Raw genomic sequence first — 25,650 nt, 5'->3', positions numbered from 1 at the left:
GTGTCACAAGTACAGAATAATAGTTATTAAGTATTATATATTTATATATTTCTCATTAAAAATCTTCTTAAGAGTGCTTGTTTTAACTGCTGGACAACTTCAGAGATATGTTATTTCAATTTACACACTTTATCATAAAAATCAGTACAAACTTTATGTAAAACATGCAAACATGCCTTCTTGCTGTAGTCCTGCTTGGTGCTATATGAATATCCTGCACATGCTTGTGTGGTTGCACCTTTTGAACAGATACCACTTGGGACCACAGGACATGTCAAAGGCAACTCCCAGAGCTGAATTCGAATTGACTGCAGGTCTGTGGGTGGGGCTCATGTGGGCAAGAGGGTCTGACCCCAAACTCCCTGCATTCCTGTGTGCAAATCCCTTGGGAAAGCTACTAAAGATGTTGCTGCCCATCATGAGAAGTGTGAAAAGGGAAAAAACAACAACTGTATTCTTCAGTCAGCCAATGAGGGAATTAGGGCCACCTAGATTTCAGGGATTTTAAAATGGAGCAAACGAGACTTCTTCTTCTGTGTATGTAAATGATACCGACTTCAATTTTTTGAGACCAAGACATAAAATTTTCTCTACCACTTTAATCATTGTGTTTGAGTATTTAAATCTGATCAGTCTTGAGACAATGGAAGAGCAGATACTGAAGACATAGAGATCTGCTCTTTTCCAGTCATGCTTGATTTCTTAAAGCCTTATTTGAGTCCTGCCAGATGCAGGCCCATTGAAATTGAAAGTAAATGTTTATGCTGACTTCAGTGCTTTCTATGTCACATTTGTAATTGCCACTTTACCAAGGGCCTGACTATAATTGTCCTTACAATGTCTCTACTTTTGGGATATTCTCACATCCTTGTGAGAATAGGAGGACTTTTTGCTTTCTGTCTTAATACTTCTTGTGCTAGCACATCTTATGCTTATCTGAAGCATGAAACCATGCAATGGAAATATCTTTCAGGGATATTCTGAGCTTTCCTGGAGCATGATATACTGTGTGCATTATAAAGAACTGAAAAGAGTATGGTATAAAATAGATGAGAGTGTATATGCTAGAAAGAAAAGGAGATGTGGAGAAATTAGATTCATTGTGTAGATGAGAACCTGCATGATGGTTTTGCGATCAATAGAGATCTTGTACATGGCTGAATAAGAGGGAAACAGGAGAGAGCAGAAGGGTAGCACTGGCAGTAACCAGAGCTAGAGATATTGCCTTGATCACTCATGGCCATGGGAGGAGATATGTGGAGGATCAAAGCTACTTTCTTGCTCTAAAAACCAGGAGAAAGAGGTCAAAAGACAAAACAGCCCCAAGAGCAATTGGTGCTAATATGCTATTTTAGATAATGATGGTCCGCATTTCCTATATAGTGATTTTTCATCTCTAGATCTCATGGCTCTTTATCTCAATTTTTCAGATTGCAAAACTGATTAATTACACTAGCAGCATTAGTATAATTAGTGCTGATTATTCTCCAAGCTTTCTCTTCTTTAATCATCTGGGCTCTGAACCTTTAAATTGGAACTAAATCCCTATTTATCAAATAGCATAGATTTTAGCATCTGGAGAGGGTAAATTTTTGTTTATGTTGCTCTACCTTAAACTCAGATATTGTTGTAGAAGCTTTGGAAATGTATCTGTGGGAGTGCAATGAAAATAGATAGACTGAGATTTGTCTGTCTCTTTTTTTTTTTTTTCCTTTTTTTTTTTTTTGGTAACATTTGATCTCTTGGACATTAAGCATTTTGGAAGGGAAAGGGAAAAAAAGAGCAGTACTATGTGTGCTTCAATGTGCAGGTGGATTGAAATGTCTGATTTTATCTATCTGGGATGCATAACAGTTAGTTATCACACAAAGTGAAGACAAATGGTGCAACTTAAAAATGACAAGGACAAGGGAAAGGCCTTTGTTCTCATCTGCTAGACTTCATGTCAAGACCTCGTGTCACCAGTATTTACTTTCAGAGAAAATTGATGAGATTTACTTGGAGACACCACAGTTTATAGGCTCGGTCTCTGGTCTGCTTTCCATGCCTCTTGGATTAGCATAGGAGGTGTCTTAGTTTTCTTTTTCCTCTTCCCAGCAAACTGACCCGAGTATCTGTGAAACCCCAGGATTCCGTAGCTTGCACCACCCTCCTCCTAACTCTGCCCCTCAGCTCAGTACTGAGGAGCTTCTATTGACTCCTAATAGCAATAAGTTCTCTAGTTTGCTTTTACTAGATCTTGGTTATATTCTGGTAATTCTTCAATGTTTTATTTTGTTGTTGATATAATAACTCATTCTTTATCTACAAATGTGGAAATAAAAGCATGGATGGCTTACTGAAGACTCTCAGAAATTGCCTACCGTGCTTACAGTGTTATTCAGAAACTGAATCTATATGAAAGAATTAGGGAGAAAACTTCAATGGCCAATCACGACAAGTTGGAATTGTCTCTAATCAACAGTTGACAGGAGAAATATATATGGAAGTAATATGTGAATATTCTAAAAAATCTAAAAGATACAAAATCTAAAGAAATAAGGAATGTAGAATACTTGTTCATTTTGTGCTCCTAGTACTACCGAAGTCTAGTTGTGATGACATATCATACCTTCATAGGAGAGGAAAAAAAGTGAACCATAGCTGTGATTAAACAATGTAAGTAAGGGAAGCAAGCAGCTTGCTTCATCTTAGATGGTTCAGCAGCTCTAGGAGCTGATAATTCTTACCCTTTCTTTTGGGGTTTTTTACATTTTCCCTCCTTAAAATGCTGTGAAAGTATTTACTAATGATGATGAATAGTTTTTTCTAGTTTCAGTTTCTCCTATATAAAAATCTTTTTCTGGCACACATATCATATAAATGTCTACTTAGCTCAATGATTTACTATTGATTGCTTTCATTAAGGCTATCCTATTACTCATTTGCTTCTAACTCTGGCATGTTTTTTCTGTGTTTAAATTTTTAATGTTCCAAGCTAATATAAAGATTTCAAGGTTTTAAGGATGGATGCTCAGACTTGTTATATTGCCCTAGTAACTAACACCAGATCACAGACAGGTGCTGAAGCTCAGGTGGAGACAGTCCCACTGAGGAGAGGATAGGGTTCCTCCACACCTCTTTAGGTCAGTGGAGAAAACATGGGATTTACATGTGCACATAAACAGCCCAGAGGAGAAGACCAAACCAGGGGTCCAATTCCAGGGCATCGAAAGCTGGGAAACAGATAAAGATGTGCTTTTTTTTTTTTTTTTTTTTTTTTTAATTTATATATAAAAATAGAAAATTTTAAAATTGGAATTTAACAATGTTTTGCTGTAGTCTTTGCAACTTTGACTAGTTGCTAGCAACAGGATCTTACTTTCAGCTATTTCCTGCCCCAGTCTGATCATCATTCTCTGGGAAAGTCAGTGTAATTTGGTACTTCACCAGCTCCCAGCATTTTACCCATTACATATTTTTTTTCTTTACTCAAAATGAAAAGACACATAACAAGAGGAAAAAACACAGTTATATACCCTGGTTCTGTCCTGAACCGCTGCTTAGGTAAACAACTTGCTGGAGATCTTTAATTGTTGATCATACTGTATTGGAATACGAAACATTTCAGACTGTGCCAAAACCATTTCTTTTAGTTTATTAGATTGTAAGTAATTTTCTGCTACACAGAAGTGGTTGAGGGCCTAGAGAGTAGGAGGAAGAGATGCTGGGTTGAAACAGTGGACTCTTGAAGCTTGTTTTCTTCTTCCCACCCTTACCCACAAGTATGGACTGGCTCTCTCTGATCTGGTTCCAGTGCCAAACAGGTTTCTGACAGGGTTTTGAGGGATACCTGTAATCCCTAGTGTCTCCACAAACTTCTGTCAATTTCCACAGACATGGTACTGTAAATCAGCTGCTGGCCTTATCTTGTTCAGCTATGGATTTCAAATGTATTTAAAATTTATTTAAATTAGGTGGTTAAGTTATTATCATGTTTCTATCTTTTTCCCCTATGTGAGAAATATGTATATATATATGTCCATGTATATGAACAGATATGTATCTTTATACATTGATTCATCTCCTTTATTTAGCATTTCAATATTCTATAGGTTGCATATTTAAATTGCATTAATAAAATGTTGAAGTTTAGTTTCAATGATATTACTGAATAGGGTATGGTGCGGTAATTGTAATGTATGATATTTTGCAGCATTCACTGGAGATTTAGCACGTATGAATTTTTATTAGAAAAGTAATACTTGCCTGGCAAACAAGGTTATAGTGAGAAGGGAAAATTAATCTCTGGATTTACGGGATCTTTTTTTTTATAAAGGGAAAGTGTTTGTGTTTCCATTCCAAGTAGTGTTGGGTCCATGTTTGTCCTCGTCCGTTTATTTGTACTCTATGTACCATCAACTGAATTCTTTGTTTCATGTTTTAAGTAGGCACAAGAAATACATGGTCCTCCTTCAGATATGGTTCTGTTTTTCTTCAGGTATACTTTCTCTATTTGAAGAAATTTTAAGTATAGTTATTTTCTTCAGGTCTTCTGAATCAAAGATGTTACTGTACTTAAAATCCACTGGTGGATTAAGAGGTTGGAGAAAGTCAGACTGCTGTTGAAGACAAAAATGTATAATGTGTGTCAAGCTAACATAATTTTTTCCAGAGTTGATGGCTTTTTAGTCTAAGTTTTTAAAGTTCTTTTGTCTACATCAGTAGGGGAAGTCAGCAGGATTGAGTTCATACGTTGTGCGCTGCTTTCAACTAGGAAGATGTTTGTTATAGTTGTACATAAAAAGAGACTTGACACTGAAGAACCACAGAAATGAATATTTTTTCTTTGTACACTGGATTGATATTCACATTGTGGTGATCTACAGTATGTTTCACATATTAAAACAAAACAAAACAAAATATTGAATCTAAATTACACTTCTATAATACTTTCAACCTGATCTGACCCAGGCCCTAATTTCTTGTATCATTTCATTTGGCATTTGAGACTCTGTACAAGTGCCAAAGAACCACAGAACTCTGTACAAGTAACATATTATCCACTTCTGTATAATGTGCTAAATCACACATATTGAATGGTCTTGTGTGTTCATCCCATCTCTCACTGAGTCTAAGCAGTAGAATGCTGAACACAGTTGTTACCTCTGTATTGATCTCTGCAGGCTGGTGGCACTTGAGTGGGAAGAAATTAGAAGGGAAACGGAGTGTTCTTCAGTATCATTTGTGAAGTGGGAGCACAGGTGGAGTAATGACAGCAATAATACTCTATCAGCCTAAGAAGAGGGCAAAAATAAGGAAACTATTGATTCTTTTTAACATCGTTAGAATCAGGAATGTATCACTTCCTTTTGAGAAATGACCCATACTCCTCCCCTCCAATCCTGACATTTTTATAATGAACTTTTATCAGATATCCCATTTTCTGTAAACCATCTGTAATAATATGGCACAAATTTCCTAACAGACAATTTTCTCAGTAAGAAGGTTTGTTAAATTCTTTATTTCATTTTGAAAAATAGCATTAGGCAGTTAAGTCAGAATTGCAAGAAAAGTGACATTTAAAATAAAATTAGGGGTAAAAAAAATGTTATTTGTATTCCTTGTTTCTTTGTCAGACAAAGCATTCATCTTAAATATATGTTTAAATATTTCTTAGTTAGGATTTGATGTCAAAGACCATTAGAGAAGTAGTAAATACTCAAGTTTAAGCAAAGATATACTCTGTAACCAACTGGGCAATCAGCAACCTTTGGAGAATATGATGGTGGCAAAATTCAGATTCGAGACATCTTTTGTTAATTAATTATTTGAAAGAATGTGATGCTCTGATTCGTACCGTACTGGTGAACACTGGAGTACAAATACAATGCAGTATCAATTATTTAAATACTTCTTGTAAGACAAAAGGCTCAGGAATTTCATCCTGAGACATTCCAGTGCTTGTATATCAGTATACCAAAGCTTCTGTGTTTTTACATCCTGATGTCTCTTCACAGTCACTCTTCCCACTGGTCTGAGGAACACCTCTACCTTAAAGACAGATATTGCAAAAAAAAGAAATCTTTGCACAACTCTTAACATCTGTTTCACAGTTTCTTGAAAGATTTAGCATACTTTCTTATGGAATCAGAGAGCTCATTTTCTCTGAAAATGACATAAGTTATTACTTTTTGAGGGTTTGAATCTCTGATGATTTCATTGAAAAGTGTTTATTTTCTAGTGTTCTTATCAACAATATCTTGCACTTCATTTTAAATATAATTGTATTTTTAGAGAATAAATCTTTTTAGATGAAGGCTTTAAGTTTCAACTAAAGGCTTTAAATTTAAATTAAAGTAAATAAGAAGTTGAATAATAGGCCTATGTTATTTACACAGTACCAGAGTAGCCTTGTTCATATGTAAAAAAAAAAAACAACAAAACACAGAACTTGAATAAGGAATTAATCTTTCTCTGTACTACCAAGTGTGATAATGCATAGATGGGTATCAGTTTCTTGAGAAGTTTCATCATACAAAAGTTGTTCAGCCTCTAATTCCAGTAGTGATGGGAGATGCAGAGACAGACTCTGTTTTATCACCTGGCCAATGTAAGGTTTGTTCATAGGAAGATGATCAATATGTGTTAGCTACTTTTCTGTAAACCCTGCAAAGACTCACAGAATGGTAAATGTTGGAAGGGACATCTGATTCAACCCTCTCCTCAAATCAAACTGTCCAGGAGCATTTCCAGTCAGCTTCTGAAGACATCCAAAGGTTGTTAAGATGGTCCCAAATCTCCTCTTTTCCAGGCTGAACAATCCCAGCTCTCATAGTCTCTCCTCACCTAAGAGGTTCTCAAGTCCTTTGATCATCTTGGTACTCCACCACTGGACTTGCTCCAGTATGTCTAGGTTTCTCTTGTAAGTGGTTACCAGTATAAGAATTGGAGCTGTTACTTGGGGTGTGACCTCACCAATGCTGAGCGGAGGGGAAGACTCACCTCTCTTGATCTGCTAGTGATACTTTGCTTAACACAGCCAAACCTTCATTCTGGCAAGGGCACATTACTGATTTGTGTTCAACTTTGTGTTTACCAAGACTCCTAGATTCTTTACAGCAGAGCTACAGAAAAAGTCCTGTCATCTTTATCAAATGTAACCAGACAAAGATGATGTTGCTTCTCTGCTTGTGATTAACAATTTTTTAATTCCTTTTCATCTACTGCAATGTTAAAGAGATTGACTAAGTTTAGTAGTTTTCCCATTTATCTGGGGAGTAGGGGACTGAAGCAAGTGGGGTTGTTAGCAATTAATACATTTGGCTATTTTTCTTCTATATGGTGAAATATTTTTGCTCAGCTACTGAAATTCCATTTTTCAGTCCTTTTGGGTAGACATCAGAACAGCATGAACTATTCTGCTCAAAATAACAGCATAAACAATAGCAGAGGAAAGGACAGCACTGGAAAGAATGACATCAGAGGGATTTATTTTCAACCTACAGCTTTTAAATCATTTTTACAGTTCTCCAAATAATTCTGACTTCATATACATATAAATAATCACAAAGTATGCAATGTTTAACCAAAGGCACATGGTCCTATTTTTACAATAGTGTATAATGCTATGAGAAAACACTGAAATAGGATCAGACATTAATTTTTAAAGCTATGTGCTATATATTGTCATTTTTGAAGAAAATTAAAGACTTTTAGCTGAACTGAACTTTCACCTATATACTAACTAGATCAGTACTTGTGATTAGTTTCAGTGTGAATAACAGAAGGTACTTTTCCTCATGAATTGCTTAAGTATCAACTCAAATTGACTGTTTGTCATGCATTTATTACAAAGAATACTTGGTGACATACATAAACATATTGCATTCTCTCAGTGCTTTATAGCATTTCATTATTTCAATTTTTTAAATTCTCTTTGCAATGAGAATTCTGCAAATGATGAATTCAACTTGGTTTCGTAATTGTGATGGCATCAAGAACTTCTTTCCCTCAAGATACTGAAGGTCTGTTTATTCTTTAACAAAGTAGAGAAACCAGAAAAACTAAAAACAGACATAATTTTCCTTGAACTTTGCTCTGGTCTCACATCTTTTACTCTGTACTCATGTTTCAAAGGGTTAAAACAATTGTTTTATCTATCTGATTCCTGTTCTAGAGGGTAATATTTAGGTTGGATATATCAATCCAAACACTCAAAGAATAAAACAGATAAGAAATAGCTATGAGGATGCAGTTGCTGAGCAAATGTGCATTGCAAATGTACAATCTGGATAATGATTCAAATACTGTGGTAGGATTCAAGGTCCCAGAGTGGCAAAATATAAACCACGCCACTTAGATTTAGATCTGTGTTTGTGCATCACATTAAATTTCATTCTAGGCTTCCCTACGATTCAGGCTTATGTTAAATGCTTTACTGAACTGAGATGGTAATAGCGACATAGGAAATTGCAGCTGATGAATTGTAATATTGTTGACAGGACATACTGACACAATATTCTTGGGGTAGGTGTGCTAGGGCAGCCAATTTATTTAATGAAATGAAAGACCTGTAAGATCTTGTGCAACATGCACAGTTTTGTGTAACTGGAACAGCAGATTCCTTGTCCTTACTGCTAAGAAGCATATAAGGTTCTAGAAAATACTTGCCTTTGACCAGCAAATCCCCAGTATGAGAACAGTGATTCTGTGTAATTCTTGTTCTGGAGTATTTGGGCAGTGGTTATTTAACCTTTTTTACCAAATTGTTTTAGGGATACTCATGCAAGAATTTAATCATCTTATCCTTTGCTTGGTTTTATTGTTCTTTGGTTTGTGGTAGGTGTTAGAAATGTCAAGTGAGGTCATCTTTCTCAAGCTAATCTTTAGGTCCCCAAGCTAAGTAACAACTGCTGCTTTAAACTATTTCTAAGTGGATTCAAACTTAAGGTTTACTCACACCAAAGAGCCAAAGAGGAAAGAGTTGAAAATATGAATGAAGTAATGAGTAAACCACTGTTCCAGAAAAGCTATCTGTCGTCATTTTTAATTTAAACAGATCTGTCAAATGTGAACTTTACAAGATAGACATGGTGGATCGAATGAAGGAGAAGTAATCTCCAGCTACAAAGGGCAGTGCAGGCAGAAAAGTGACCTCTGCCTATGGATGGGGGAAAGGCTGGATAAAGATCACTAGTCCAAAAAGCCAAAATTAGCAAGAGAAGCAGGGAAGATGCAATGCCAGGAGATTACCATGGTTAAAATAATACATAATTTCGATTGATGGCTTCTTATGTTGGAAGTAATGTGATTGTAGATATTCATTGGATAGACATGTGCAGCTCTTGAGAGAAGTGGTAACTTAATGGCTTGCCCTCTGCCTCATCAAGTTGTTTAGTTCTCAGGTGGCTTTCTAAGGTATCTGTAAGCAATCTAGCCAGTGCAGAAGAGGAAAAGAAAGCCATCTGTTAACTTCCATCTTGTATTCACCAATTCCTATAGAAAAATAAGGATGTTCTCTTTCTTCATACTGTGTATTCCTGGATAAGCACTATGTTGCCCACCTCAAACATTTTCTGTTTAGTGTATGACATGAGAGAGAATCAGTGAACACTGCAAAATGAGAGAAATAAGCATCTTGTCTTGGGTCATACACATCATCTCACAATTTTAAAATATTTTCATATGAATGTATTACCTGATATTTACTGAAAATGGTTTTTCTCCAGCTAGTCTATTCTGCAGGACTGCAGTGTGATAGCTAGTTCTCACCTGGGGTTGAGAGTTGGATCTGAAACCTGTGTCACTTGTGGGTTGTCACGTCAGGCAGAGTTGTGCTTCTGCCTCACAGTGCAAATGTGATGAACCAGTCGTCCAGTTGCATCATCTGTGAGAACCAGAGCATAAAATGGTATAATTCATGAAGGAATTGATAAGGATTATAACTAATGTGAGGTGCCAACTAGTGATTAGCTGTTGTAAAAGCTAGGGTGAATACAAAGACTGAGAAGTGCCAGCTGCATGTATCTCTTATTTTAGCAAAGCTGAAACGTACAAGTATGCGTTTGGAACCATTATCTCTCAGGGAAATCTACAGATGTCAGCGCACTTGTCTCTCAGAGGTGCATTCCTGAACGTAACGTACAACTGGTTCTTACTTTTGCAAAAGAACTAGAGAAATTTTAGCTACTGATCTTCATGCCTTGGTCTCTCATCTTTTTGTTCATACATCATCAATTGCTACAAGTCTCTGAACCTGACAGAACTGAGTTGTTTATAAAAATATAAATAGGAAAAAGGTGTTTTTAAAATTTCCATTTTCTTGTCCATAAGGCACGTAAAATCAACACATCTGTAGAAATACAAATAGCTTACATGTGAGGACAAGCTGAAATTTAGCATTCTCAGGCAAATTATCCATCAGCATCCACAAACTGTCTCATCAACACATCTAGGCACTGCTATTTTTGAAAAACCTATTTTCTCACTTGTTGAATGTTTGAATCTGAACTGCTTTTTTTTTCCTCAAAAAGTATTTCTTAGATTGACAGATTCGTATTTGAAATAAAGCAAGCATAAAAACTCCACACTGCTATGCATGGAATGTAATGAGCCCATATTTTCTGTATGAAAACTTTGAACATATAAAAATGAAGCTTTTTTTAGCTGGCATATGAACTTATATTAACTGATAGTTGTACATTTTTGAACACTTTGTAGACATTTTACTGCCATCATCTTTTGTCCTGTATTATAAACAGGATTTAGGATAGACAATGATTATAGATCTATATTCAGCATTGAATTAATCATAGGGAGAACTTTGCTGCGTCCATGCTGCAATGAATGACCTGAAGAAGGGTCTGGTCCTATTGACTTTTGTTTTATTAACTTTCTGACAGGAAATTTGATTACTACAATTCAGCTGTTGCCATGGCTTGGCTCCAGCATACAAAGGGGCTGCTCCAAAAGTAATGCCTCCTATTTTATTATGTTGGCCCATGATATGTTGGCAGATGTTGGTAATGTGGCAGTAGAGTTTGAACCTTCCCATCAATATTCCATTACATTTTGTTGCTGAGCAACAGATGGCAGCAGAGGGGCAGTCTGACAAAATGGCATCTGGCATGGAAGTGTGTATGAAATAAAGGAGTGGAAAGGAGTTCTGTGGATCACCATGCCCAGTACCACCTGCCTGAAAATTGTCTAGAACAAGAAGAGCATGTGAATCACAGAGCTGGCATCTGAGCACTGAAGGATGACCAGATTTTCTGATCTGTATATGCTTCCAGCTTCTTTTCCTGTTTTTATTATTTTATTTATTTCACTGACAAATGTACTCTGAGTTCAAAAGAGTTCCATTATTGAAAGCAAAACTGAACAGATCTGGTATTTCTTACCTTTCTTAAGAAAAAAATACTGGCCAGCAAGAAGCAAAACATAAAAAAGAGAAAGAAAAAAGACCCAAACAACCTAATTAAACTTACCTGAAACTTAAAGGACAATTCAAATATGTAGTAGTATGTATGTATCACCACATACTGAGGTTGCATGTGAAATATGTTAGAAATTAATAATGAATATTTCATATTTAGGAAAAATTATATAGTTATACAGTACCCACATTTCATTTAATGTTGTTTTTATCATTAGCTGTTCTGTTCCTGATAACTTCCTTTTCCTTTTTACAGATGTTCATATATCTTCTTTAATCAGCCAATGTACATATTTGTCTTTACAGACAAATGCATTTTATGTTATGTATTGCATCACTGAATGGCTTCCAAAAATTAATTTCTATATCTAGTCTTTATGGATCAACAGAACACCTCTATAAATTTTTATGCCCTAGAAAGCTTTTTTTCCTTTTTTTTTTTTTTTTTAATAGAGTTAAATTCTCATTCTGATGTTCTGTAATCAGCTTTGTCAGAAACACTGCGGATATTTACTTCTTTAAAATATTAGCTTACTAAAAATTCAAACAGCTATTTATAAGCATAAGAAAGGGAATCTGCATATTTAAAATCATTAAAAGATTGATGAGTGGAAAAATCCTGTTAGATTAATTTCTTTACAACAGCCTGTGCAATTAAGCCATGAATGAATACTTGTAAAAATGTTCTTCCTTACTCACTTACACTAACTTGAGATGGATTTCAGCTTATAAAACCATATTTTCCTCTCCTTTGATAGCATGTACATGTGGGTCTATTATAAGAATTCATAAACACAAGCCTTGAAGTACATGAAGACAGGATCTGATGTATATTTTCTGGCTGCCTTTTGTTGTAGCAGTGAATGAAGTAGAAATAACCACATGGAGCAAATATTGGTTTTGTACAGATGTGTACACCTCTGCATTTAGCATGGTAAATCAGCCACCTGGTAAGGTTGAAGTAGGTACCTGGAGAAGAATGAAAATCCTTTAATCAATAGTGCTAAGGATTTCTCCCTTTGGTCATCTGCCAACAAAAATTTATTTTGGTTGGATATATCTGACCACATAGCAGTACCTAGTCTGAAGCAAGTAACTCACAAACTTTATTTAGCATAACTTGGTGCCTTGCTTAGTTAATTACGATCTGCATCATTACTCTGGGATTTTTCAAAATGTCTAGCCTAATTTTACTTCACTAGGATTTAAGTCTTTCTAATTCTTTTTCTTTGTCAACTATAGACTTAGATAATTGTTTCTTTCTCTGTTTTGATATGCTTTATATAAGTTTGTGTGTCATATATGTATGCCTTCCTCGCTGTTTACATTCTTAATCTGAATTAAATGACTCTATACTCCATCTTTGGAGACTTTCAAGGTGAGGCTGGAGAAGGCCATGGACAGCCTGATCTAGCTGTGGTGTCCCTGTTTACTGCAGGGGAGTTGGACTAGACAGCTTTCATAGGTTCCTTCCTACTCTAAGGATTCTATGATTCTAAATGAAGAGTGATAGGGAAAGAGTGTTCTTTCTCTGTGTGAGAAATGTGCAAAACATTCATAGAAATTGGCAATACTGAGAAAAAAAGTGCAAAATGAAACATAACATAACTATGTAAGATTGAGGACTCATGCCTGCACTCACTTCTTTCCATAAAGTGGGAACACCAAATAATCTGCTGAGGAGACAGTATGCTGCATACATACACTAAAAACCTGGCTAAATTATCATGAATATGCACAAAATAAGCCTACATCTGTTAACTGATTTAATTTTGTTTTTTAATGCAAAAAACAGTTCTTCTTGTTAGAGTATGGGATTAACTACAGATGAATATTTTGATGTTGTTTTATTGAATGTACAAGAAGAATGTATGTGCAGTAGATATTTCTCTCACCAAAAGTTAAGCCAGTTGAAAAGTCAGTGTTAAATCTTATTACTGTTTTCAGCTAGTGATTACAGTATCCGTACAAAAGTAGGCATGCCTTTAGGCTTATTCTTGAAGTGTATTTACTGGCATATGGAATAATAAAACAAACATTTGATAGTTTAGAGCAAGACCAGCATCCAAAATAGGTTCTAAATGACAAACAAATTGGAGTAGGCACATAACATCCATAATGAGCCAAACTATTCTGAATTTAGATAGTAAATGCGCAAAATTATTATGTCTGGGAACATCTCTCTGAGCTGGAAGTACTTGGAAGATGGAATAGTACTTCAGGGATATATCATATGTTTGCTCTGTTCTTACTTGTCCTTTGACAGATATCTTCTTGTATCTGCTGCTGTAGGAAGACTTGAGATACCTGACCAAGTACTGTTTGGCATTTGTATATTTTTAGTTTGCATTCGAGGGAGGATATCGCCCACTACCTTCCATCATTCCCCTCCTTGATTTACTTCAGCAACTATTTTGGAATAATTGTAATGCCAATTCTGGGTTAAGTCACATAGAAATATTTTAACTATCTGAAATTGCCATACTCATTTTACCTCAGCATTCTCAGTGTTCTGTGGTGCTTCTCCAAGCATGTCCCAGAATTATCCAGCTCTGTTTAGCCTGGGAAAGTTATGAGTAAAATAGCTGAAGGTCATATGGCTACTATCCATGCATAGCTAATCCTTCATCAGAACAGGAGTGAATTGCAAAGAAGGTTAAAATCTTATGCTTAGCAGAGTTTTGATAGTAGCCGAGCTGGAAACAACCAGAACTGAGTGAAATATCTGCAGTGAAATGAAGATGGTTATCTCTTTGCTTACTTACTCTGAACTGATGGAAGTACTGTATGCTGAAAGCATTATTCAAATCAATCTTAATTTAATCTCATCTGATATCTAGGTGTGATCTGTCCTTTCTGTCTAGAGTCTAAGAAGATTAATGAAACTTTTATTTGTCTAAAACTGTCACAGTCAGAACTAGGTTTATTATGGCTTACATTTTTTGTTAGTATAAATATCCAAGCCCGATGGAGTTCACCCTTTGCGCAGTGCATCTTCTGAGTGCACTGAAGTGATATTCTGACCCTCAAATAGAATAGCTAACAATCATTCCAGTTTGACTCTACATGGAATTAAAATTAAGAAGATACATTTATTTTCAGAAAAAGACCGAGTAGATCAACCATGACAGCTGTAAAACAGGCAGCAAATGGTAGAATGGCCAGACTGTCCACTGTCTTAAAATAAATAAATAAATAAATGGCCTCTCATCATCAAAAAAGGCTGAAATTGAGGGAACTGCAGCCTAGTCAGCCTCACTTTGGGCTTGAGCAAATTATGAAGTGAGTCATCCGTGAACATATTTCTGGGCACATGAAAGAGAAGGTGGCTGGGAAGAGACAGCATGGATTTCGCAAGGGTAAATCTTGCCTGACCTTGATATTTCTGTGATAAAATGACTAGATTAGTGGGCAAAGGAAAGTAGTGAATGTCATTTACCTCATCTTTAGCAAAGCTAAATTGAAATTTAGTTCCAGAAAGTAGCAAGAACTTCTTAAAGAAAGTTTTAGTGCAGTTAGTCTCTGCTAAGCCATTGTGGGGAAAAAAAAAAAAAATCCAACAGTACACTATGGGATCTAGTAAGCCAAAAGCAAGTATAAACCATCTTTCTTAATCTAATAGAAAAACATTAGTGTGGCTTATGAAATTGCCCTATATAGCTCATGGCTGGATTAAGTCCTTTCATTTTGTCACTGTTACCATAATCATATCAGATCAGTGATGATCTAGAAAAATCTGATTTTGTTCTATTTGTTTGTCATGTGGAAACGTATACATATTTATATATATGCACATACATCTGTGATGCACGTATTGTTCAGTAATGAATTTGTGTTATAAGCAATAAAAAGCAGTACTGACTGAGACCAAGGTAATGGTGTCTTTTGGTAGTTTCAGCTACTGTGTAAGAAAAAGATAAACATCAATTTCCTAGGCATAATTGATAGTAGTGACAATTATTAATTTGCTTTAGTAAGCCTGAAGAATTGAAGCCATGTAGCTAATCTGAATTCTAACATTTCTTCCAATTTTCAAGAAAGACACACTAATTGTACACGTCCATTTTGGTGGTGATGACTAGATACTGTGGTGATAGACTCTTCAGAAGTGCTGAGAGAGAAATAAAGTTAGGCTAAACTGATGTATTTCATATTATGAGCAGCTGTATGAGCCCTAAATACCATACCCAAGTGATTAATTTCTGAATGGTGGTGAAAAGAGTGGGGGTGCTAAAATAAATCAATGGTGATTTTAATAAACTGGGAGCTTCTAGGTATTAAATCTGTCTGCATCTGATCTGAATTGCAATTACCTGTCAAAAATTCATCCATCATTGCAAGTTGCAGACAAACTTTCTGGCAGCAGATGTTTCAGGAAAGCTATTTCATATGGGAAATATATCGTTTGTTGTACAGCATTCCCAAGAACAAAAAGCAAAGTAGAAAACATTTCATGGATAACAGCAATAACTTCTGTGTCATATCTAAGCCTAATTTATTGATGAATATAATATGTAAATGTGAATTTCCAACATAAATCAGTCAATGAAAGACTACTTATAATTCAGATGATCTCAAATAGATGTAGTAATTAATTCAGTTTTTGAGTACTTGTGAAAGCCATAGTAGTTCTAATAACTTTAAATTCATTATCAAATACTGTCTGTGAGGCTAGAAGACTGGTACCTTCAGTTCAGAAAAAAGTACTATGCTTCCATCAGCCATGCTATAGAAACTGTTTGAAGAGCTAGATAGCCTACAAAATGGCGTTCTACTCTCAGATATATGTTGGTTATTTCTCCAAAATAATGCCTCCTATTTATGTCTGAGGAAACTGCAACAAAAGGAGAAAGGGCTGAATGTGGACTGAATTAAGGATTTAATTCCAAATACCTAAATTTCAGTTTCTCATTTGCACCTGTTTATCATTTGATACATGATTGGTACCTTCTCATATGGCAAGAAGGCAACATAATGAACGTTTCTTTGCAGCCGTCATTGAAAATGTCATATAACACTGCTATCTCTCATCTGAACATGCACCTTGAAAATGACCTCTGAAGGCAGGCTGGACATATGATTAGAAGATTACGGTCCTAGCCAAATGATAGACCAAGAGCTGTTCCACTGTCACCTCTATCAAAATCCTTCATTCTGTTTGCCAATTATAATAGCAGAATCTATCATTCTTTTCAATTTTCATTATATCAGGAATTTACTTTGTACAATTTCTTTCTCTGCATAATATTTTAAAATTACATTCCACTAAATGTTGTTTCTAACATAATTGAAAACAATTCACTTATAAGGTAACCACTGATGGATGGATCCATTTATATCTTATATATGATATGCTGGGCTTCTTATCTTGTCACCTGTCTGGTGTTTGAGAATTCATCTTTTATATTAGTAGCTCAGAAAGCGTCAGTTTGATACACTATATCAAGTGTGTTAATTTGAGTTCTACTCTCATCATCCTATAAAACTGACAGCTACCAAGCATTTGAAGAAACCATCTTGGTTTGTCATTTATGCTGCAATATGTCATTTTTCTAAACTCCTCAAAGTGAACAAATGCATAAATTCTTGTGGCCTCTTCCAAAACACCTTGAAAGTAATAGAAGGACCGTTAGTTCAAGAAATTGCGAGTCAGTCTATGTATGCCTTAAAGAGACAAATAGCTTAATATATTATGGAGATTAGGTATTTTCACAATGCAGTCTGGTCAGAAACACATTTTACAACTCCGCCAACTTCCATTTTTATTCCTGTGGTCCATCTTTCTTTCTCAGTGCATAATGTCACTGCGCTACATATTTTATGTATAGAAATGCTATTAAGAATATATTTACATGTTGTATGTTCATTAGTCTCCTTTATTTCACTCTTGCTTATTTATGCAGATTAGCTGTAGGTACTTTGTGCAAATCACTTTTCAGGCTTGTAACAAAAGCTTGAGTCTTCTCCAAAGGGTTTACTGCCTTAACACTGGTCTTTCTTACCATATGTCTGTTCCCCTCTGCCAAATACACAGAGGAAAACCAAAATATGGAAAGCAAATGGTCATCTGCATTTAACAGTGTAATACATGGGTGCTTGAACTGGCACTGTGCACTAATTAGAGAAGAGAGTCTATTTCCGGATAGTTAATGAGAAGTAGTAAGTAGAGTGTAAATTACAGTGAACCTTGAAAGTAAAGACAAAACTTTTTTCAATGCAGTAGAGAAGCTGGAGCCAGCAAGGGGAAAAATAGAAAGGCAAATGGCATGGAAAATAATCCTGGCAGGAAGCTTCATAATGAGCAAATGGGGAAAGATAATTCGTATCCAGCCCCAAGCCCAGCAATAGCGAAGACTGGAGGGTGCAAGCCTAAAACTCATCCTTTTCTTCTCTCTGGTATAGGGATCTCAAAAGGACAACTACCAATTTTAAGGGCAGATGAAGGAGCAAATGCTTCATTCTGAAGATGACAACCAGGTGGCATAGAGTGTGCTGAAGCAACCACCAGCAGTGCCTCAAAGAGCAGCATAGCGTCGGTGCGAGAAGGTCAGATGTTGGGGCATGATTTTCTAGGGCTTTACATCCACGAGATGGTGGTGTAACAGCATCACTGGATGGGCAGAGGAAACAGCTTTGAGGTGAAGTGGTATAGCATACAAATGAACATTTTCTTGTCCTGATGGGTTACTTGCCTCCTTGTGCTAATGGTAAGGGTACAATCAGGACCTATTTAGCTATCAGCCATAACTGTGTTGCTCTAGATTGCTTAAAGAAATCTTGTGAGGTGACAGTGGACTCATTGTAGAAAAAACTAGGACTTATCCTGGGGAGGGCAAGATGCTAGTGCCAGTCAAACAATGCCTACCTCCTTGATTAGAAGCAAACCATTTGAAAGTAGAATTCTTCAAAATTGGTTTTTAATTTAATTTTGCAATGGAAAGGTTATTGAAAAAGCTGTTGCAGCTACTTTGATCATGCATTCCTACAGCTTTACACTTATTCAAACTACAGACCACACACATTTCAGGCTTGTATACATAATATATTTCAACACTGCTAAAACACCTTTGCTCTTAGCATAGAAATATCATGAGAGGGAATTATAGAAGCCCACTGGAAGAAGGACAAGAGGTCTAAAACATAAAATAACTTCATTAAAATGATTTTTTTTCTAAGTTTGACAAAATAAATAGAACAACCCCTTGAACCATTTTCCTGAAATAAGTGACCAGGTATTTTAGAGGCATTTTTCATTTTTACTAATGACATTTTATTAGAAGAATGCAAAATGTATCATGCAGTAACTATGAAGGCATTCAGGGTCTTTTTTATTATGACCATGAACATTTATTTGTGGGATAAAATTGCCCATAAATAGTAAAGTCTGTTACTATCATATATATGCCTGGTTCTGTTAGCTATTGCTTTACCCATGACTACCATAATGCAGTACTGACTTTAGGTGCATCAAATATAATCAAAATTATCACAGAACCAATACTACATGACCACATTTCTGTCATTCTTAATTGTGTACTGTGAGCTTTCTTTTATTAAAGAGAACAAGTATGAAACTTGAGTCACCCAAAGGAATTGCAGCTTGCAGCTACCTCCTTAAACTATCTGTTGATATCTAAAGAAAGCAGTTTAATCCAGCACTTCTCAATCCACTCAATAAAAACACAAAAATTTCAGTTTGCACTACACTAGCCTTGAAGTCAATTTAAAGATAAATAATGTTCTTTGCTGGTTTACATGAGAGATCAAGTGTCTTTGTTCTGAATAACACTGTGAATAAATTAAGCGAAAAGAAGCACATCTTTTAGCTTTTTTTCAGGGTCTTAGTTTATAATTTTTATATAGTGTATTTGTTTAGTCTACCCAACACTAGGCTGCAGTAATGATGTTTAAGTAGTGTTGAGGACAATATATTTATTTATTTATTTATTTTCAGGAAACATTTATTTACCTTTTCCCTTCAATAATCTAAACAAGGACATTTTTCTTAATGATGTCAGAATTTTGATCCCCATGTAGAATCAGTAGGTATACAAAGGTTAGGCTTAGTAAGATTATTGTAATGGAAAGATAATCAAAATAAATAGAAATACTCACCAATGTTGAAGGCTTGCAGAAAACTCCACAAGGAGCAATCTCCAGAAAGAAATCTTTCCTCTCTGGTAGTCAGCACTTAAATGGGATCTAGGAGAGATGGAGCTAGGCTCCACCCCTTCCTTATGTGGCTGACTCACTGTTTGCCTCAGGTGGTCAATCAGAGGTTCAGGCCATGATCAACAATTCCCATACACCATGTTGAGACTCAACTTGAACTCTTCAGTTCTCCATAGGAGATCCATCACATATTCTGTGATGAGAAATCTAATTCGTACTGATCAGTGTGTTATTGATGCATGCAGAGCTCAATGAATGATTCTTACAATGCAGGATCATCTCCTGCCACGTTTGGAAAATACTTTCAAAGTTCCATGTAACTCAATATTGTGAAAATGTTCCTAGTGTACAACTTAAAATGTTGTTACTGAATCCCAGCACCAAATACACTGTGACCGTTGTAATCTCAACACAATGGTGATGTCTGAAACATTAAGCGAGTTTCTATTCTGTATGCAGGTCGTAAAATCTTTTTTCTAAAGATAAAAGTCAAAAAATCCAGTTAAAATTCTCTTCCCTTTTTGACACAGAAGTTGAATAGCTAATTAGGTTAAAAAAAAAAATTGCATCTTGTTTTATGCAAGATGATAGTTTAAATTTGTCTTGGAAAGTGATTTTGCCTTGTAGAACACTTTGTAGTCTTTCCATCTCTGCAAAATTTGTCACTTTGTCAATACCTAACCAAAAATATAAGGAAGCAAGTAAATGTTGCCTTCAATACTGTTGAACTAAAGCAGAGAGCATTTTTATATTTACACATGTGACTTACTGCCCCTTATGTTCTTGAGACTTCTCAGAAAATTGAGAAGACTAAGGACACTTCCAAATCTTCCATACAGAGCTGACTCAGAGATAGTGTGGTGGTTTTTTTTTCCTAACTTCCCTTGTTTTTTCCTTTTTTGCTCTTTCTTTTTTTGAATTATCTCTGTTTTGCTTCACATTATGACTTTTAATACTAACACCTGAGCACAAAAAATGAAAAATTAAGATACTGTTCCACTTGACTAAAACCATTATGCTAAGCTGTTGAAATAGTCCGAGTTATGCCAGCTGTAGAAATTAGGTGAAGATAATTTTGCATTGTATAAAAGATTTCAAAACTAATTGCATTCATTTTCAGTTAGGGAACTGTAGTATTTGGTACTTCCAGTTTCAATGAGCTTAAGCTGCTCTTACTGGACATAAGTCATACAGAAAAGTCCAGCAGTTAAAAAAACCTAAGAAATAGAATTTAAAAATAAAAATACTTTGTGTGGTTTAACAGCCTACTTGGAAACAGAAAACAGAATATTGTTTAGTTTCATAGCAGATGAAGAGAACTGGTTTCTTGGTTTCTGAATATATATAGCTATGATTTAGCATAGCAAGGCAATAACTAGCCATGACTGTAGAAAAGAATATTTATGAGACATATTTTCCTAGCTTTTTTAAAATTGAAGCTGTGTCATTTCCACTGTAAACTTTTTCCTTATCTATCCAGCAGCCTGTCTTTTTTCTTGCACTATTTCAAGTCTACAGTTAGAAACTTGCAACGCCGAATCTTTCGCATTCCTAGGGGAGATTTATACAAGACAGAAGGTAAATGGGTACTAATTCTGCTTCTGTTTCATGTTCTGTGGCAACCAGTGCCAGACCAGGTCTGCAGGATGACTACTAGGCCAGGAAACCCACTGAATTCTTGCCAAAATGTGATCAAAATGACAGGACCCTTGGATGGATGCCAGGGACTGTATTCGTAACTAGCAGACTCAGGCAGAGCATGTCCTTACAAGGCACAGTACTGATACTGGCATTTCCAAAATGCCATACATAAGGTGCACCAAGAGGTTTCGTTTGTTGTTTTCATATTGCTGTAAGCTAACGGCACCTCTTGCAGGAAATTTCTTCCCAGATGCACAAAGTATGTCAACCTAAATTCCACAGACCTCTGTACTGACAGGGTTAATTTTGCTCCTCTTTTGAAATTGCCTGTAAATACATCCAGAAAATTTTCTTATGAAGTCTTCAATGGAAAAAAAATAGCTTAGAAAGTCAAATCTTACAGCTGAAAGTGTGCTCAGACTTAGAAGTTTCTATCTGTTTGGATAAGATATTTTCATTTCTGTTCCCAAGCAATGGCTGGTATTGGACTTTTACCTAATACAGCTTAAATCATATTCAGATGCTCCTTCTCCAAATAAAATCTTCTGCCCAAAGGAGCTGTGGGCATATTCACACATTCATCTGCAGCAAAATGACAGTGAGAAGCAGTAGGGGATTATGTTGTGGTTAGCAGACATGAGATGGCAAAGTGGACTTCTATTAAATGTAGTGTTGGCCAACAGAGTATGGAAACAAGCTACTACTACTCTTAGATGTCAAAGTGTTTTCCTCATAGTGATGTGGGGGTTTTGTTGTTGTTAGTTAGTTAGTTTGTTTGTTTTATTTTCATGGAATAACTGGCAAAGATATTCTCAAAATAAGGTATTTCTTGCAACTTGTACTTTTTGTCTCTTCGGATAAAACACCATAAGCGAGACAGAAGGGTGGAATAAAGGACAAAACTATTTTGGGACATGTGCAAATAAGGCCTGTGGATTTCTTTCCTTAAATGCTTCAAACATCATTTCCAACCTTGCAATTCTATGATTCAATGATTCTAAACAGTCGGTAATTGCAACTGTCTAAAAATTCATCTTCCTTCCACAAATAATTTTGATTTTTTCAAGGTGCTTAAAAGGATTTTTCAATTTTGAGATGGTTCTAATTTTCAAAATATGACATTTACAAAGGGTGAGGCAGATTCTTAAAAAAGAAAAAACAAAAACACTGGAAACATGAATTTCTACATGAATTTCTAATATATATACATATTAAGATGAGAGAATCATACTGTACTCTGACAGGTACAGTCTTGTAGCAATAATTTCCAACATCTGCATGGTCTGGTGGGCCACAGATATTAAAATTTTGCACAGTTAGCAAGATTTTTATTCTTTATAATCAAGTCATAGAAAATTAAATATGTGAGATTTAAATGGAAGAAACACGGGACTGTCATATGTCACCCTATAGATGGTGGTATGTCTTGGAGTTGCAGCTACATGGCCATCTCAGATCTGTTCTTGTAACAATGGGCTGTGAAATAATATTGAAATAGCTTTAAAATTCCTACAGCAATGCACCTATATGGAGATAAATGACTTTAAATGCATCTTTAAGCAATTGTGTAAATCTCTAAGCTAAGAAGTTATTCATATGAAATTGTAATAAAGCTCTGAACAGAAACAGAAATTTGAAAACTGTAGCTTTTGGTTGCCTTTCAAAAAAGGCATTTTATTTTCACTCTACATCTACTAATCCAGAATGAAAATACAAGTGAAATTGAAGGGTAACTGTTGTGTTCTGCATTGATTGTGCAAGTTATTTTACATAGTTCTGAGAAAACACAACTTTTTCATGCTTTCATTTATAAAAATATTGCACAATTAGGTGTCTGGGGTAGATACTAATAATAATATGAGAGACAGCTCTTTACCTTGTACTTGTAAGAAAACATGCAGGAACAGCAAGACTCTTCCATGTAAATGTTGCCCTCGCATAAATTTAACACTTCTCTTCAGTTCTGTCTTCATTCCCTCTCACTTTATTGCCTGATTTTTATTGATTCATTTTAATTTTAAAATCCCCAAGGTGAGGTCTTTGTGTTCCTGCTCATCTAAAAAGCATCATGAAGCCTATAGGGATAAATAAGTATCATTCATGATTAATGCTTAACAAGGTGCCTTGCAGTTCTTGGCCTTAGTATTGACTGTTGGCTTACACATGCACCAGCCAGAAGGTGGCATTAAAAATCATTTTTTCTTAGACCTTGGTGTGGTCTGTACGTGATATGTGTAAAATAGTGGTGTGAGGTTATGTTTGTTCTCAACCATGGATTCTGACTTTGCTAGATTGTATTGAAAAACATGAATTGTTCTCTGGTTAATTCACATTAGAGAGATTATATTTTACAACTATAGAGGTCAGAAGCTTAAATTATTTCAAACAAAACTCTAAGATCTTGGATGATGTTTTTCCTATTTCTTTGTTTTCTTGCAAGTTCTCTTTACTTTAGTAGAGAGATGTAGTTTCACACTATTAGTCTGTGCCTCTTGCGCTTTCTGAAGTTTTGTTCTTTAACAAATACATGGAAAACATAAGCAATGAATGTGCCGCTAAAATACACTGAGTGTTAATCAATCATTTGTAATTATTAATAGTTTTTCTTCTAAGCATCTTGGAATACATCACAGATAAAGGGTCAGTTTCTTCATCTCTCATTTGCACTGATTGATACCTCAACATGAAGATATTTCAAAGTTGAGTGTAATTATTTATTAATTTCCAGTGTAAAAACTATTTATTTTACACTAGCATTTTTTTTAACTTTCTTTTAAATTATAAATATGCTTGACAAGCCTTCAGTCATTGAAATAAGGAAACAACACCAGCAACGAAGATGAAAAACAAACAAACAACAACAAAAACTACCTTAATTCCTGAAAGGAAATACTGAAAATCTTACCATTTCTTTTAGGTATGAGTCATTTTTGGAGCTTGGCTGAATTTGTGTACAGTTTTAAATTGGTGAAAAACACATAACATTTTTAGTAGGTGATACTTGGATTTATTTATTTATTTATTTATTTATTTATTTATTGGTCATAGGAGAAGTATAGTCCTTCTTGACCTTGAGATCCAGACAAGATTTGCAGATATTGCGCAAAACAGCATTTGGTACACAAAGCATTGATGTAACCAGCTCCTGAGCTTCACTGAGTTTGTTCTGTTTAACAAACGCTCTGCTAGAATTTTTTTTTTTTTTTTTTTTAATCAGTTGAGCTTGTTAGCACATGTTCATGGAAATTCATGGAAACCACTAGTTTTCATATTTCTCTTGTATGTATCAAGTTTTCATTCATTAAGCTTGTTGGGATACAGCTAAAATGGATGTTTCTTAAGGATGCTCAATTTTTCTCCCTCAAAATAAAATTGCTCTATTTTAATCTATTTCAAAGTAATAGAAGTCTAGGGGAAAGGAAACAAACAAGGAAATATTTTATATGTGGGTTTATCTTTTCATTTTTTAGTAGATGAGTTGTAATTTTTCAAAGCCACCTTTTGAAATCTATGCTATTTTGTCATTTCTTTCTGAAAGAGTAACAATACTGAATCTTTATCATATTGATCATTTTACAAGTTTTCATCTGGGGTCCAAGATAATACATAACATTGTTATTGCATTATTATTTTTCATTTGTATCCTATTGATTTGCTGCCAGCAACTTACAGGTCAATTTACAAAAAGATGAGATATGATTTATTTTTTTTTCTAAAAGATTATGCCACAAAGGGGATGTTCTTATAAGGCAGTAATATCTCAAGGTTTGTTTTTTCTTCTCACAGGAATGCAAGACATTCATAAATTAGTAGTGAAGTTCTACCTGAATTTACACCCAGAGTATCCATGGCTTCTATATAATTCATATGAGTAAGTGGCTAGGCACAAGCTTACACTTAAATTGGAATTTTACTCCCAGGCATGGTTCTTTTGTCATTTCTCCCTGTTTAACTTAGAAATAATACCATAATTTCAGTATAGGTATACACATACAAAAGAGATTAGAGAGACTTTATATAATCTAATCACAACAAGCTGCCAAGGTTTAAGACGTCCAAATGACAGCTACTAAAATTATACATGAAGATTTATTTTTGGCATTGGCCAGCTCAATATCTGCGCTGAAAAGTCCCTTTTTACTAGGATCTTGCTCTTTCCCAAGGCACTGCAATTCCTCTCCAAAACATTAGTAGGGGTTTCTTCCATGGGACCAGCATTTAGCCCAGCTCAGTTCTCAAACATTTATAACCTTTTGTGGCCAACCTGCTTTGTCAGCATAGAAGGGCTGAAGAATTCTTGCATTCTCCATTCTCCATATCTGCACTGGAATGGGTACCATTGGGCCATGGTTTGCAAAAATGTTTGTTTTCTCACCCACACCTCTCTAAAAAATGTACTGAGAGTACATTACTGTTAGTAC

General features: G+C 35.3%; 1 protein-coding gene and 1 long non-coding RNA gene across 26 annotated transcripts in view; one reads left to right on the top strand and one right to left on the bottom strand.

Annotated features, from left to right (window-relative positions):
• The window catches only part of LOC116216567 (uncharacterized), a 488,234-nt gene that overhangs the window by 424,781 nt on the left and 37,803 nt on the right, over positions 1-25,650 (top strand). For 16 of the 17 annotated variants that reach the window (XR_014883027.1, XR_014883040.1, XR_014883033.1 and 13 more), the window contains one exon: positions 17,819-17,962. The exons of the other annotated variant lie outside the window; for it this stretch is intronic. This is a non-coding gene — a long non-coding RNA (uncharacterized LOC116216567). The remainder of the gene's footprint in view (positions 1-17,818; positions 17,963-25,650) is intronic. 17 annotated transcript variants of the gene reach the window in all.
• LOC104910714 (uncharacterized) overlaps positions 5,530-25,650 on the bottom strand; it is a 288,940-nt gene continuing 268,819 nt past the window's right edge. For all 9 annotated transcript variants that reach the window (XM_085222846.1, XM_085222850.1, XM_085222849.1 and 6 more), the window contains 2 exons: positions 9,754-9,868; positions 5,530-6,033 (listed from right to left, as the gene is read on the bottom strand). The gene's annotated coding sequence lies outside the window, so the exon portion shown is untranslated. The remainder of the gene's footprint in view (positions 6,034-9,753; positions 9,869-25,650) is intronic.

This window comes from Meleagris gallopavo, chromosome 4 (genome assembly GCF_905368555.1).
Source record: "Meleagris gallopavo chromosome 4, MGAL_WU_HG_1.1, whole genome shotgun sequence".
Lineage (NCBI taxonomy): Eukaryota > Metazoa > Chordata > Aves > Galliformes > Phasianidae > Meleagris > Meleagris gallopavo.
The sequence above is the reverse complement of the archived record's forward strand: the minus strand, read 5'-3'. Positions and strand labels throughout refer to the sequence as shown.